Source organism: Canis aureus, chromosome X, assembly GCF_053574225.1.
Source record: "Canis aureus isolate CA01 chromosome X, VMU_Caureus_v.1.0, whole genome shotgun sequence".
Taxonomy (NCBI): Eukaryota; Metazoa; Chordata; class Mammalia; order Carnivora; family Canidae; genus Canis; species Canis aureus.
In genome coordinates this window covers 101021360-101028268 of record NC_135649.1, presented here as the reverse complement: position 1 = coordinate 101028268, position 6909 = coordinate 101021360, and the positions used below count along the sequence as shown (strand labels likewise).

Below are 6909 nucleotides of genomic sequence, written 5' to 3'. Positions count from 1 at the left end.
AAATTGACATGAAAGAGAAGACCTCACCAAAGATTCCATGGACACTGAAAGGATAATTAAGGATACTATAAACAACTCTATATCCTCAATTTTGATAATCTAAATAAAATGGATTACTTCCTTGAAGGATACGATATTACAAAACTCATAGAAGACATAGAATTGAAAAGAAATTATCCATGCAAGAAAAAGACATTCTGAATAGGCCCATATTTATTAAATAAATTGGATCAATAACAGAATTCATCAAGCCTAGATAGGTTCACTGTTGAATTCTATTAAACATTTAAGGAAGAAGTTATGTCTATTCTCTATAATATTTTTCAGAAGACAGTTGCAGGGGATTTCTTTCCTAACTCTTTGTATGAGGCAGTACATCCACATATGATGCTGGATATCCACATGCAGGGAAAAAATCTAAACACAGACCTTAGACATTTGCAAAAATTAACTCAAAATGTATCACATACCTAAATGTAAAACGCAAAACTTCTAAAAGAAAACATAGCAGAAAACCAGACAACATTGAGTATGGTGAGGACTTCTCAGATCTATCACCAAAGGCATGATCCATGAAGGAAATAATGAATAAACTGGGCTTCATTAAAATTAAAAAGTTCTGCTCTGCAAAAGACATCAAGAGAATGAGAAGATAATCCAGACTGGGAAAGTATTTGTGAAAGACACATCTGATAAATGACTTTTATCCAAAATATACAAAGAACTTTTAAAACTCAACACTAAGAAAAGAATCAAATTGGGCGCCTGGGTGGCTCAGAGGTTCAGTGTCTGCCTTCGGCTCAAGTTGTGATTCGGGGGTCCTGGGATCGAGTCTGGTATTGGGCTCCCAGCAGGGAGCCTGCTTCTCCCTCTGCCTATGTCTCTGTCTCCCTCTGTCTCTCATGAATAAATAAAATCTTAAAAAAAGAATCAATTTAAAAATAGGCCAAAGACCTTAACAGACTCCTCACTGAAGAAAATATACAGATGGCAAATAAACATACGAATAGATGCTCCACATCATATGTTACAAGGGAAATGTAACTTAAAACATCAGACCACTATGCGCCTATTAGAATGGCCAAAATCCAGATCACTGACAACACCAGATTCTGGTGAGGATGTGGATCAACAGGATTCTCATCCAGTGCTTGTGAGAAGGCAAAATTATACAGACTCTTTGAAAGATAGTTTTGCAGTTTTTTTTTTTCCTTTTTCTTTCTGAGAGCGAGAGCTAGTGTATGAGCAGGGGGAGGAGCAGAGGGAGAAGCAGGCTCTCCGCTGAGCAGAGCAGGGTGCCTCACGCAGGGCTCAATCCCAGAACCCTGAGATCATGACCCAAGCAGAAGGCAGATGATTAACCAATTTAGCCATCTAGGCGCCCCAAGCAGTTTCTTATAAAATTAAACATACTCTTAACATGTGATCAGTATGCTCCTTGGTATTTGCTCACATTAATTAAAAACTTATGTTCAGGGCGCCTGAGTGGTTCAGTCAGTTAAAATGCTCAGATCATGACCTCGGGGCCCTAGGATAAACCCTGAAATGGGCTGCCCACATTGGAGAGGCTCCTTCTCCCTCTGCCACTCTCCCTGCTCGTGTTCTCTCTCTCTCTCTCTCTAATAAACTCTTAAAAAAAAAAAAAAAACATGTCCATGTGAAAACCTACACATGGATGTTTACAGAGGGTTTTTATGGCAATGAAAGTATTCTGTAGGACAGTGGATGATGTCATTATGTATTTGTTAAAACAGACCGTACAATACTAAGGCCAAATACTGATGTAGACACTGAGGTGATAATGCTATTAACATAGGTTCATCTATTCTAACAAATGAGATGATGTGGGGGAGGATGTGCACCTGTGGGGATAGAGGGTATATGGTAATTCTCTGTACTTTCTGCTCATGTTTGCTATGAATCTAAAACTATCCTAAAAAACTAAAGTTTACTGTAATTAAAAAGAGTATTTGATCAGAAAGATTGTACAAGAAACATTTATAAGACTATTCTGTGGTAAGGAGTGTGGTTATAGCAAGTGATCTCCCCATAATGAACAAGTAAAATGTATTCGTATAAAAGAGTGTTAATAGAAATTTATTTTTGTGGATATACTCAAGAAATATGCTCTATTTTGATAAAATTCACTCTTGTTTTTGTATTGTAATCTTTAGAGGCATGAGTGACAAACGGCTTCTTAAAAAATCAATGTCTATTCTGATTCCACACAAATCTTAAAATAGTTTGTTCTAACTCTCTGAAGAAAGTCCATGGTATTTTGATAGGGATTGCATTAAACGTGTAAATTGCCCTGGGTAACATTGACATTTTCACAATATTAATTCTGCCAATCCATGAGCATGGAATATTTTTCCATCTCTTTGTGTCTTCCTCAATTTCTTTCAGAAGTGTTCTATAGTTTTGAGGGTATAGATCCTTTACATCTTTGGTGAGGTTTATTCCTAGGTATCTTATGCTTTTGGGTGCAATTGTAAATGGGATTGACTCCTTAATTTCTCTTTCTTCAGTCTCATTGTTAGTGTATAGAAATGCCACTGACTTCTGGGCATTGATTTTGTATCCTGCCACGCTACCGAATTGCTGTATGAGTTCTAGCAATCTTGGGGTGGAGACTTTTGGGTTTTCTATGTAGAGTATCATGTCATCGGCGAAGAGGGAGAGTTTGACTTCTTCTTTGCCAATTTGAATGCCTTTAATGTCTTTTTGTTGTCTGATTGCTGAGGCTAGGACTTCCAGTACTATGTTGAACAGCAGTGGTGAGAGTGGACATCCCTGTCTTGTTCCTGATCTTAGGGGAAAGGCTCCCAGTGCTTCCCCATTGAGAATGATATTTTCTGTGGGCTTTTCATAGATGGCTTTTAAGATGTCGAGGAATGTTCCCTCTATCCCTACACTCTGAAGAGTTTTGATCAGGAATGGATGCTGTATTTTGTCAAATGCTTTCTCTGCATCCAATGAGAGGATCATATGGTTCTTGGTTTTTCTCTTGCTGATATGATGAATCACATTGATTGTTTTACGGGTGTTGAACCAGCCTTGTGTCCCAGGGATAAATCCTACTTGGTCATGGTGAATAATTTTCTTAATGTACTGTTGGTTCCTATTGGCCAATATCTTGTTGAGAATTTTTGCATCCATGTTCATCAGGGATATTGGTCTGTAATTCTCCTTTTTGGTGGGGTCTTTGTCTGGTTTTGGAATTAAGGTGATGCTGGCCTCATAGAACGAATCAGAAAAGACCCTGAATAGCCAGGGGAATTTTAAAAAAGAAAACCATATCTGGGGGCATCACAATGCCAGATTTCAGGTTGTACTACAAAGCTGTGGTCCTCAAGACAGTGTGGTACTGGCACAAAAACAGACACATAGATCAGTGGAACAGAATAGAGAATCCAGAAATGGACCCTGAACTTTATGGGCAACTAATATTTGATAAAGGAGGAAAGACTATCCATTGGAAGAAAGACAGTCTCTTCAACAAATGGTGCTGGGAAAATTGGGCATCCACATGCAGAAGAATGAAACTAGACCACTCTCTTTCACCATACACAAAGATAAACTCAAAATGGATGAAAGATCTAAATGTGAGACAAGATTCCATCAAAATCCTAGAGAAGAACAAAGGCAACACCCTTTTTGAACTCGGCCATAGTAACTTCTTGCAAGATACATCCACGAAGGCAAAAGAAACAAAAGCAAAAATGAACTATTGGGACTTCATCAAGATAAGAAGCTTTTGCACAGCAAAGGATACAGTCAACAAAACTAAAAGACAACGTACAGAATGGGAGAAGATATTTGCAAATGACATATCAGATAAAGGGCTAGTTTCCAAGATCTATAAAGAACTTATTAAACTCAACACCAAAGAAACAATCCAATCATGAAATGGGCAAAAGACATGAAGAGAAATCTCACAGAGGAAGACATAGACATGGCCAACATGCATATGAGAAAATGCTCCGCATCACTTGCCATCAGAGAAATACAAATCAAAACCACAATGAGATACCACCTCACACCAGTGAGAATGGGGAAAATTAACAAGGCAGGAAACAACAAATGTTGGAGAGGATGCGGAGAAAAGGGAACCCTCTTACACTGTTGGTGGGAATGTGAACTGGTGCAGCCACTCTGGAAAACTGTGTGGAGGTTCCTCAAAGAGTTAAAAATAGACCTGCCCTACGACCCAGCAATTGCACTGTTGGGGATTTACCCCAAAGATACAAATGCAATGAAACGCCGGGACACCTGCACCCCGATGTTTATAGCAGCAATGGCCACGATAGCCAAACTGTGGAAGGAGCCTCGGTGTCCATCGAAAGATGAATGGATAAAGAAGATGTGGTTTATGTATACAATGGAATATTCCTCAGCCATTAGAAATGACAAATACCCACCATTTGCTTCAACGTGGATGGAACTGGAGGGTATTATGCTGAGTGAAGTAAGTCAGTCGGAGAAAGACAAACATTATATGTTCTCATTCATTTGGGGAATATAAATAATAGTGAAAGGGAATATAAGAGAAGGGAGAAGAAATGTGTGGGAAATATCAGAAAGGGAGACAGAACGTAAAGACTGCTAACTCTGGGAAACGAACTAGGGGTGGTAGAAGGGGAGGAGGGCGGGGGGTGGGAGTGAATGGGTGACGGGAACTGGGGGTTATTCTGTATGTTAGTAAATTGAACACCAATAAAAAAATAAATAAAAAAAATAAAATAAAATAAAATTCCAAAAAAAATAAAAATAAAATAAATAAATAAAATTCCAAAAAAAAATCAATGTCTAAATCATAAACACATAGAAAAATATGACATAAGTGAGAATAATCTGAATTAAAAAACAGCTAGTAAAATTAATTGGAGCTCCATATCTGTAGGGGAAATGAAATCCAAGCTGGAAAATATGGATGGGAAAGAGAGGGTTCTAAAAAGTGATGGACTAAGTTTAGAGAAGAACTAAATAGATATTACAAAAATTGTAAACATAATGAAATAAAAATTCAATATATAGTTTTAACAGTAGATACAACTGAAGATAGAATTAGTTACTAGAAAAATTATTGCTAATTCATCCAAAAATAGACAAAATGGATGGAAAATATGGAAGACACAGAGTTACAATGACAAGGCCTAACTTAAATTGAACTGGTGTCCCAGAACGAGAGCAGAGAGATACTGGAGAAGAGAGATTTTAGGACATGATGACAAATATCCAAAACTTATGCAAGACCCTAATTCACAGCAAAAATACATATCCATGGGTGGGGGGGAAGTGCTAAATGAAAGACAGGTGTTAATGAGGGCACTTGCGACGAGCACTGCATGTTATATTTAAGTGGTGGATCACTAAATCGCACACCTGAAACTATTATGACACTATGTTAACTGGAATTTAAATGAAAATTTGAAAAAACAATACACGTACATACACACACACTCACAGAAGCACTGTAACAGGCTCCAACAGAAAACAGCACAAATGTTCATCAAAAGTAGAAGACATAGGCACTGTGCCCTGCCGCCTCATGGATCTGTCTCTTGCTTCAGCGATGTTTGGATGAACAGACCCAGGCATGACCCTTTTACCAGCCTCTGACCACCCCTCCAGCCCTTTTCCCAGTTGCAACCTTCGAAGCCATCTTCTCAGCCATTCTCTGCCTCCAAGACCAGCCGACCCCCTATTTTGAGCTTAGCACCTTAACATTGATCAACCATGAGCTCCCACAGTGGTCAATACTATTGCACTGAGGTGAAAGCTGCCCTTAAACCACCTAGCCAACATGCACCTGTGGGCCTCCCTACACCTACCTCTCTTGGGCTTCTATTTCCACCGGGACAATGTGGCTCTGGAGGGCATAGGCCACTTCTTCTGGGAGTTGGCTGAGGAGAAGCCCCAGGGCGCTGAGCATCTCTTGAAAATGCAAAACCAGCGCTGCAGCAGCACCCTCTTCCAGGACATGCAGAAGCCTTCCCAGGAGGAGTGTAGTAAAACTGTGGGTGTCATGGAAACTACCCTGGTCCTGCAGAATAACCTGAACCAGGACCTTTTAGATCTGCACGCCCTGGGCTGTGCCAGGGCAGATCCCTATCTTTGTGACTCCCTTGAGAGCCACTTCCAGGATGAGGAGATGAAACTCATCAAGAAGATGGCCACCACCTGACTCACTTCTGCAGGCAGGTTGGCTCCCAGGTTGGGCTGGGCCCTATCTCTTAGAAAAGCTCTCCTCCGGGGTGGCACCTGGGTGGCTCAGTGGTTGAGCGTCTGCATTAGGCTCAGGTAGTGATCCCGGGGTCCTAGGATCAAGTCCTGCATCAGGCTCCCCACAGGGAGCCTGCTTCTCCCTCTGTCTCTGCCTCTCTCATGAATAGATACATAAAATCTAAGAAAAGAAAAGCTCCCCTCAAGCATTACTAGGAGCCTCTGAAGCCCAGCAGCCCTTGAGGGGCCCCTCTGGCATCACTGTGGGGCCAGGGTTTGTGCCCCGGAGCCTTTCTCAGTAGCCACTAGACAGCAAACTTTTTTTTTTTAACACCCTGGAGTCCTCTCCCAAGCCATAGACCAAATGGAAACAATAAAGCTTTTTTTCAGAAAAAAAGAATGCTTAAATAAATTATGGCATATACATTCACTGAATAGTACAAAGCAATAAAAATGGACAGATTTCCACTTAATGCCTCAACAATTAAGAATCTTGTAGACAATGCTGAGTGATAGAAACGAGACCCAAAATAATACAATGTGATTAGACATAAAGTCTGAAAAAACAAACTTAATTTTAAATAGGAGATGAAATTAAAAGTAAGTAGGTGTTTTAGCCAGCAATGGGATTCAAATCCTCTCAGTGTGTCCCTCTGGCCTCTTCCATAGCCACATCTTCTCTGA

General features: G+C 40.0%; 1 pseudogene; it reads left to right on the top strand.

Moving 5' to 3' along the window:
• Positions 1–5739: 5739 nt before the first annotated feature.
• Positions 5740–6395, top strand: LOC144308951 (ferritin light chain pseudogene; annotated as a pseudogene).
• Positions 6396–6909: the final 514 nt, after the last annotated feature.